This window comes from Lycorma delicatula, chromosome 7, assembly GCF_047948215.1.
Source record: "Lycorma delicatula isolate Av1 chromosome 7, ASM4794821v1, whole genome shotgun sequence".
In the NCBI taxonomy this organism is placed as follows: domain Eukaryota; kingdom Metazoa; phylum Arthropoda; class Insecta; order Hemiptera; family Fulgoridae; genus Lycorma; species Lycorma delicatula.
In genome coordinates this window covers 10,063,179-10,073,316 of record NC_134461.1, presented here as the reverse complement: position 1 = coordinate 10,073,316, position 10,138 = coordinate 10,063,179, and positions in this window count along the sequence as shown.

Here is a 10,138-nt window from a genome sequence, read left to right as displayed (position 1 = left end):
GCGATATAAAATGCCGAATAGCACAAGCGAAACAAGCCTTCAGTAAGAAATATAATTTGTTTACATCAAAAATGAATTTAAATGTCAGGAAAAGATTTTTGAAAGTGTATGTTTGGAGTGTCGCTTTATATGGAAGTGAAACTTGGACGATCGGAGTATCTGAGAAGAAAAGATTAGAAGCTTTTGAAATGCGGTGCTATAGGAGAATGTTAAAAATCAGATGGGTGGATAAAGTGACAAATGAAGAGGTATTGCGGCAAATAGATGAAGAAAGAAGAATTTAGAAAAATACAGTTAAAAGAAGAGACAGACTTAGAGGCCACATTCTAAGGCATCCTGGAATAGTCGCTTTAATATTGGAAGGACAGGTAGAAGGGAAAAATTGTGTAGGCAGGCCACGTTTGGAGTATGTAAAACAAATTGTTGGGGATGTAGGATGTAGAGGGTATACTGAAATGAAACGACTAGCACTAGATAGGAAATCTTGGAGAGCTGCATCAAACCAGTCAAATGACTGAAGACAAAAAAAAAAAATATTCTACGTAAGAATCCCGCACAGTGCGGTCGTGTTTTCATTTCAGTCCAAGGGGACTCATAGTTTATTGATAATATTCAAGTTCAATTACGACTAAAGCTACATTCTTAAGTTTAATGTAACTATTGTAATTCAATTAAAATGTCAATGGCGACAAGAAATTAAATATAACGATGCAAGAAGAACATAGCGTTGCTTCGTTTCATCATCTACCATCTCATCAAAAAATATAGTCCATACATTAGCTATAAATTCTAAATTCTCGAACATATGTTTATCAAACGAAGAAATCCGAGAGTGGAAAAATCATTTTCAAACGTCAATAATACTGCATTTATACAAACAAAACCCGTCGTTTTCCTATTCGTAAAACGTCATTCTGCTTCCTCAAGTTCTTGCGTCGATATGGCAATCACATCAATCAGTTGTACAGTGGAAATTCTACGGGACTGTTTGCTTTCTCATCGTTCCATAATGAATTATAAACTGTTCGTTCATTTAAATAACACTAAGGTTAGCAAAATATTTCTCCGTCTTGTGTCATTAGTTTATATGAAACCGTGCGATTAATATTACATCTCTTATATGTAGTAATGAAGCTAGCCGATGATTTTTCCTGAGAAATTCTAATCAAACATTTAGGGCAGCGATTGTCAACCTTTTAGTACTACCACTAAAAAGGAAAAAATATATAATGAATATTTCGCGACCCCCCTCCCACAACGCCAACCCTAACCTAATAAAATTTAGTTGAAACTATTTACTGGGCTGTTTGCTAAACTATGCCATGAGATGACGAAAAGGAAAATTTTCTTCTTTTCCACCCAGAAGTCAGATGATTATCGCGAGGAAGTATTAATCAGGTTATTGGAATTCCGATATGAATTAATAAAATATTTCCAGGATATAAAACACACACTTAATATTTTACACAGTAATGAATGTATGTTCGCTTACTTAGCTGATATATCTTCGCATTTAAACGACTTGAATGTGAATTCACAAGGACGCAATAAAAACATTTTATTAACGATAGACCAACGTTCATGTTTTCATTAAGCGGCTTGATTATTTGATTATTCGCATTCAAAGCAATAGTTTTGATATGTTTCCATTCGCTTCTGATTATATTGAGAAAAATTTGGATGAAGACGCTATTATTCGCTACAGTTTGGATAGCGTGAAGATGTATTTGCGTGAGCTAAAAATTCAGTCGACGTAATATTTTCCGGAAGATAAAATTATTTCTGGAACAGACCGGTACTGAATCCCTTTAGTTAAAACTTTGTAGCGGCTGCTAAGTTACCGGTTGACATTAACGAACGGTTCATCGAAATGTGTGCCGATAAAATGTTACAATTACAATTCACTTCTGAAGATTTAGATACGTTTTGGCTTGCTAGTAGAAATGAATATTAAAATTTAGTCGCAGAAGCAACGAAAATACTAATCCCTTTTGCCACATCTTACTGTGTGAAAAGGGTTTTTCGTCTATGGATGCGCTAAAAAATAAATGTAGGAATCGTCTTTTATCGTTTGAAAATAATTTTCTTTTGTGTGTTTTTTAACACAGATCCACGTATGGAGGAACTTTTAAATGAAAAACAAACGCGATCGTCTCGTTAATTTATTTTCTTTAAACGTGCATTTACAAATTTAACTAAAACGTTTATAATAAATGATTTTATTTCGCGTAAAATGATATCATTATTTACGTGTAAAGTTGTAAGCTAATTTTGCGATCCCCCTTTTCATATCACCGCGGTCCTCAGGTTGAGAAACGTCGACTTAGTATTTTGTTTCCGTTTTATAATGCTCTTGTTTTAACAAATCGGTTTTGTAAATATTTATTATAAGTCTCCCGATTAGTTTCAACTACCGTTTCTATTCATATCGTTCAGAATATTAATGGTCTTTTGTGCTTACTCCAATTAAAATCTTCTCAAGACTTCATTAAGCCTCCTCAATAATTTATTATCTTTAAATAGTATCCGTTTTCCTCTATCCAACTGGACAACCGCTTTCTGTTACCGGTTTCGAACGTCTCTACATTCAACAGATGCGATTGAGAAAAATAATTACTTCGTGTAACTGTGGGCTATGAAATATTTTAAATAAATAAATAACATTTTATCGCTTTTACCAACATATTATGATACTTTAGTACAACAGAGTATTAGCTCTGATTTACTGCAAAATTTTATTATTGATTTTAATGAATAAGATTTTTTTATCGCTTAGTTTAAAATAAAATAAAAAATAAATCGATCGACCTAACGGTAAAAGCGATTTTTTATTTTGTAATTGGTAAAAGGTTTAATTTTTAAATCGTAAATAGATAGTAAAATTGCTAGGTCGTTTTCTCATCTAATTGTTGACTATCTTATTAAAAAATATCGGGGAAAATGTGGATATTACAAAATGTACAGCCCATCTAATTAACGAGTCGAAAATCGTTTGTTTTATAAATAGACATTTTTTTATTAATTTTTTTTAATATAATATAAAAAAATTAATAATTTTACAATAATATTTTTTTTTTATTATATTTTTCGTTTTCTACATTTTTGACGCTGAATAACAACGGCTTATTTGATTTTTTTTTTTTTATTTTCAACACATATATAATATGAACGTGCAGAAATACGTCTCTCGACTCGTGTATTGGCTATTAAAGGCCGTTCATGATACATTAAAAGGAATATTACTTCGTAAAGGATATAAGTGGAAATTTCTGTTCTCCTCGCTTCACCGTTCCCTCTCTCCGGTATCCGACTTATCAACTTCTATTATTAATACCTTAAATGCTTTTTTTCCCCCGAGGTTATAATGATTTTGAAAATCTATATTAAAATACATTCAATCGAATGCGTATATTAATATTTTTTTTATTATCCCTTACATAATTAAACAAAAAGTAAAGAAATAAAAATAAAAATCCAACGGTTCTATCGCACGCTTCTAAAATTAGATAATCTTAACCTTTTACCTTCATTTTAAACGTTAATTCTGTATTTAATCTTACTACTACTTTCCCGAATATAACGATATATGCTACTACATATTCTAACGGGAAAGTACAAGATGACCACCGATCGTATAGGTCATCGAAAACGGTTGCAAAAAGTTTTAAAAAGTCGTATCTCAGAAACTACTAGAGAAAATCAAACTATTATTTTTTTTTTCAAATTCACCGACTCAGAAAGTTTTTTATAACCTTAGAACGCTTCAATACGAGCTCCATCGGTCGCTATTCAGAAAGCACAATGCGGTTTGCGGTTAGCGGAGTGTAAATCAGTTATAACTACTCAACGGACTTTCCGACGCGTCTATGGCAATGATCCTTCTCGTGCAAACGGCATTAGACGGTGGTACGAGCAGTTTAAGAAATCTGGCAACGTGGAAGTGAAAAAGTGTCCAAAACGAGTGACGAAGCGGTTGAACGTACGCCAAAGTTGTTTAATAAGTCCTAAGATATGAATTTCTAGGCGAAGTTTACAGTTAGAAATTCCAAACACAACTATTCAGAATGTGATGCACAAACGTTAACGACCGATTAAACTTATGGATCGTCTTAAACGTGTTTAATTCACAAGTAAAATGCTTAATAACATTCATGATGACTAAATATTTTTAAAACACGGTATTATGTTTACGGATGAAGCAACTTTCCATGTCAGCGGTTGTTTCAACAAGCGTAATTATAGGATACGGGAAACTCAGAAAAGCAATGGAATTATTGAATATGTCAGAGATTCCCCAAAAATAAACGTGTAGTGCGGTTTGATGATCGATCGTGTGATCTCTCCATTCTTTTTTTCACGAGCCTACTACCACACGGAATGTTTATTTAGACGTACTACGACTGTACGTTACCCGCAAGTTGACCAAATTTAACGAGAAAGTAATGTCGCTGTAATGTTTGCCTAGGCGTTCGATCCACTCTCAATGAAAGATTCCCCGATCGTTCGATCGGTCCTGTGCTTCTGCCTCCGAGAAGCCCAGATTTGACACTCCTACACTTCTTTCTAAGGTATACGTTAGAAACATTGTCCACAGTAAAAATGTTCAAGGGTGTACAGCATTTAAAACGACGGATCGTCGCTGCTACTGCCACAGTTACGACTGCGATGACCCAGCGGACCTGGACAGAAGTCGACGATCGGCTGTGTGTTTGCAGAGCAACCGACGGAGCTCGTATTGAAACATTCGAAGATACGTAAAAAAAAAACTTTTTAAGTCGGTAAATTTTTAAAAAAATACTCGTTTGATTACCTTTAGTAGTTTCTAAGATACGATTTTTTTTTTAAATTGCTGCAACCATTTTCGATGACCCGCTGTACATTACAGATCGGTCAAAAAAGAATATAAAAAAATCTGTCTTTTTTAAATTTTGTATCTTAAGGAGAAATCTTTTTAAAAAAATGTTAACATTAAAAATTAATTGTAAATAATCTGCGAAAAATGTTTTATTCCAGTGCTCCTGTCCAAAAAATGCATTTTTTCAGACGGACTTTTTGGGTATGAATATAAACATATATTTTGTCTCGACCCCGTGGACTGATTTTCTTCGAATTTGGTAGACAGGTTCTAACTTCCGGAGGAAAGAACGTATATTAATTTTTTGCAAAAATGGATAAAGCAGTGAGAGAGAGAGTGTTTTGGCCGAAATAAATTTCAAATATTTTCTTTAGAACTTTGGCAAAGTATTTTCTTACAAAAGTTGAGGTTTTTTTAATCAAGATCACAAATTATCAAAATCTTTATTTTGATATACTTTACATATACTTTTTTTTTAAATCTATATCTTGCTTCAGATATTTTCTGTGGTAACAAAAATTATTATTTTTTTTTAAATTTATTATAAATTTAAATCAGTCTCGCAAATTACTCATTACTATTTAAATTTAAAAACTTTAATTTTTTAATAGCCCGTTCTCTTTATTATTTCTTGAAAAAAACAATTAGCCAAAAGTTATTACCCCTTCCCAGAAAACTTTATTCGATCGTAGAATTATAGTTGAAACTTGTATTTTTAAATGATTTAAAAAAATTTTTTTTTAACTTATTTTCACCGTTTAGGAATTATTTTATTAAAAATTCATTTAATCCGAACATGGTAGCCCTGAAAATGAAAAAAAAAATTTTTTCACAATCTCAAATTTATAATTTTCAGAACGTAAACGGATAACTTGACCGCCATAGCCGGGAAGTTTATATAATACTTCGATACATTGCTGTTGGAATTTTATATAGTCTTAGTCCCCTCAGTGAACGAAAAGCGTAAAAAAATTACTTCTGTGATCCAAATCAGAATTTTTTTTATTTATATCTGCCTTTATGCTACTGATGTTCGCTTGAAACACGTGTACGTATTTCTTACACGGGAATTGATTTAAGTTCTTTTCGTAATGTATTTCTTGAATGTTGGGAGAGGTTTAAAATGTAAATTTATTCAAATAATTCTATAGTCGATGATCAGTAAAGTACAATGAGCTCGTCGTATTTTACAGCGTTCGTTTTTTGTGTATAAATACTTTTGAGTCGTTCGCTAAAACGTGTTCTGTAAAATAAAATAAAAGTCATTCCAGCAAGTGAATTTAGAAAACAGATTCAATTTTACTTCGTTAACTAATTTATTAAGAATTAGGAAGGAGAAAAGTTCTCCCGATATCATCAATTTTGTATTATTACTAGCTACAGGGCGTGCCTATAGCACGCCTCCGAAGCCAGACCATCCTGGCGGGCGGGGTCTCGGAATGGGATTATTAGGTGTCCTAAATTTATTACCTCTTTTGTAAAAATATTTTTTTTTGAACGATGAAAATTAATATAACGTAGTTAAATTAGAAATTTAACACTAGAAATTGCTACTAACCGATCGGGATTTTCCGCTAGTGATCGGTACATTTCGGTGCCTACTTTTTGGTTATAGTTCATTATTTAATGAAGAAAAACAATCACATAAATACATAAAAAATATGAAAATTTTTTTTTAAACACTACAAATTAAACGCGCTAAAAGGTAAAAAATAATTTTAGAACGGTACGTCAGAATGGATTTGATAACATTTTTATTTTGAAGCTATAACTTTCACATAATCTTACATTTCACCGTCAAAGCTTGTTGTCAAATCCGTTCTGAGATACTTTCCTAAAGTTATGTTTTACCTTTTAGTGCGTTTAATTTAAGAGTGGTGTTTTAAAAATCTTTTTTACTAATTTTTTTTATTCTACTCTTTAGTCTTCATAAGTTTATACGTTACAGCTGGGCTAACGCACAGGTTTCAACGTATTTAGCGGATCGGTATGTTTTACGGTGGGTGAATACAATCAAAACATAGTGCTGAACGATTTGATTCCGGATAACAAAGATCCGGTCGATCAAGAGCGTACCCGATGCCTTAAACGGTTAGCGCTCGACCTATTGATACGTACGCCGTTTGAATCGTGAAAATCGGACAAGCGGTTATCGATATGTTACGGTGGTACCACATCGCACCCCCTCCCAAATTTCTGAACGGCGCCCCGGGAGCACTTGAAAATATTATTATCCGACGGGTACCTCTGTAATCGGATGGGATGTTGTCGACGAGGGTCGAAAAAATGTTTCAGAGCGCTAGAACCGACCGTTTTGAGATATTTGCGATTTTTGTCCGAAAATTCGGATCCGTTTAAAAAGTACTAAATTCTCCAAAACGTCGATGTATATTTCGCATATACGTATATCGATATATAATAATATAACAAGTATACACCTGACCACCACGAAAAATGTCTCGGCCTTTCATCCGGAGGTCCCGGGTTCGAATCCCGGTCAGGCATGGAATTTTCACACGCTTCATTTGTTATTTATCTCTCCTCTGAAGCGATACATAACGATAGTACCGGAAGTTAAAAAAAAGAAATCGAGAAAAGAATCGGGATTTTCCGCTAGCGATCGGTACATTCCGGTACTAATCTAAGGGGGACGCATACACAGACACACATTCAAATGTCGTTTAGTAGGGTAGGATAAGCTATTTTATTTATTTTAACGGACAGTATAGCGATCGGGAAAAATGCTGGGTTCGGGGTTACGCATAAACGATTTTTCAAAATCCTTTTAACCCAAAAATGTTACATAAATTTCTGAAAGAGGTATGTACTTAACGTGTTAGTCTGCAAATTAATTACTATCTTTGGACTCTTTTACAATTCAAATCTACTAAATATGAGATACTGATGGCGTAAAAGTTTGGATAAAATTAAACAAAGGGTAAGTTAGTTTCCCCGTTTTATATTTTCTTACTTTGATATTGTGGTGTAGAAAATTGACTTTTAGTGCGATGAAAATACTTATTAAATTATTTAAAATAAAAAATTTTTTACGCGATTGAATTTAATGATAGGAGTTTTAAAAGTTTTTACCTCGATTCCCGGAAAACCATCGACCTAAAAAGTCGAAAATTAGCGTAAACATTTGACTACGTATATATTCCAGCTTCGACTAATTTTCGACCCGTCAGATTAGAGGAGCATCCGGTACCGATATGTTTTTTGTTTTTTAGTAAATCAAATTTGTTACCCTCGTTGAATATCATTGTACCAAATCGGACAGTTTTATTAAAATAAATCGGTATTCCAATAAATTAAATTTTTAAATTTCCAAAAAAAAACAAGAGAACTTGTACTTAATTAACAATTTTTTTAATAATAATTTTCAGAATAAAAATCCAACCGTTTGAGAAATTTAAAAAAAAGGAGTTCCCGTGGAGGCCGACTTAAATATTTTAAATCTTTTTTGAAGTTTTATGATTTTGATACTCATGATCTATTTTTCAATAGTTACCTGTTATTAAAAGTACTAGCTGCAGGGCGTACCTACGGCACGCCTTCGCATGAAAATTTTCATTTGATGTTCTGCCTGGAGGCGGTCCCCCCTGCCGCCGCTTATCTCCATCCGCTTCTGGCCCAAGCCTTCTCCTTCGTCCCCTTGTAATTTCCAATCTTCTCTTCATCTATTAACTTCATCCTCGCTTCGTTTTTCCTTCTACCGACTCTTTCGATGAGGTCGTCTTGACAACCTACTTCTACTTTCTCTAACCACATGACCTAACCGCTTCTCTTTTCTTTTGTGTACATCCCGCATAAGTGCTCTTTCTTCTCTAGTCCTGTTCATCACCACCTAATTATTCAGTTTACATTATATTTTTTTCATCCTTTTCCGTATTCGTATCTCGATAGTTTCAATCCGATCGATTTCCGTCTTCCTTATCGACCACGCTTCACTCTCGTACAAGACGATCCTTACGTATAGCATTTCGCTAACGTCTTCCTTAAGTGTAAGTCCACACTTTTACTACATATTCATTAATATACCTCTTCCTACTGAAACCTTCCTTTATCATTGTTATCCTTCCTTTTATTTCCACTGCGCTTTTCCAGTTCTCTGTTACCATAGTACCCAAATGTCTATAATTTTTCTATTTTTAAATGGCCGGTTTCTTATAGCATAACCATAGTTATTAAATTTTTCATCTATGTTCCTGGAAAATATCTCGGAAACATTCGTTTTTCTAGTTTGAATGTTATTTGAAATATACAAGAAATTTATTAGTTTGAACCCGTAAAACTTTTATTTATTAAAACGTTATGACTTTATAACTTATTCTTTATTACAAGTAGAAGACGAGATTGCATATTTGATTTTAATTCGATCAATCTTATAATGTATTAATAGGCACGGAAAAAAATATTTTTCTATTAAATATGTAGGCCAGTTAATTTTCTCTCATATATTTTACCTGTAGCCCACATGAATAATTTAAATTGTATTTAGCAGAAACAATGTGCATCTAGAACAATTAAAAGTTTGTATTTTTAATCATTTCCTTCTAAAAAAAAAATGAAAAAAATCATTATTTCACGGGATTTAAACATTTTTACGATTGTATGCATCTAAATATTTCATAATCCCCTTGAGAAGTGATAGTGAAATATCGAGTTTTTGGATTTACCAAGCAGAGACGTTTAAGTTCCCGTCACAATTTGAATAGTGCACGTACCTTAAATGTTTGTGTTCGTTGGTGAATTATTTTCCGTATCATTCAAATCCTTAAAAAATTCTCCACTTTTGTTACATCAAAATATATTTACGTATTTTTTCATGTTTTATCTTTTTTAGGTAGATTTCATAAGAAAGTTTACCTAATGTAATGGGATCATGATTCAACTTCCGGAGAATTTCGACATTTGTTCGCGTTTCACATCCCCCAGACCCCAAGACCACCGTCAGTTCAAAAGTTTATATATATATTTCACTTTCTTGTGAACTGGATAACTGCCGTAATTTTCAACCAATCATTTTCAAATTGATACATAAAATATAACGACCGAAAATCTTGGTTGGTTCGTTAATGGGTAAAATCGGACCATGGGAATGGAAATGGGGGGGGCTTTTTCGAAAAAACAAAATATCGTTATAACTTTGTTATTAAGTAAAATATCGAATTCGTTTAAATTTCCTACTATTCTTTGCATAAGAGCCTAAAACCTATTTAAGTAAAGTTTTATTATATCACCAACCGTTGGCCCAAGGGGTGGAAAAAATGGGATTTCGAA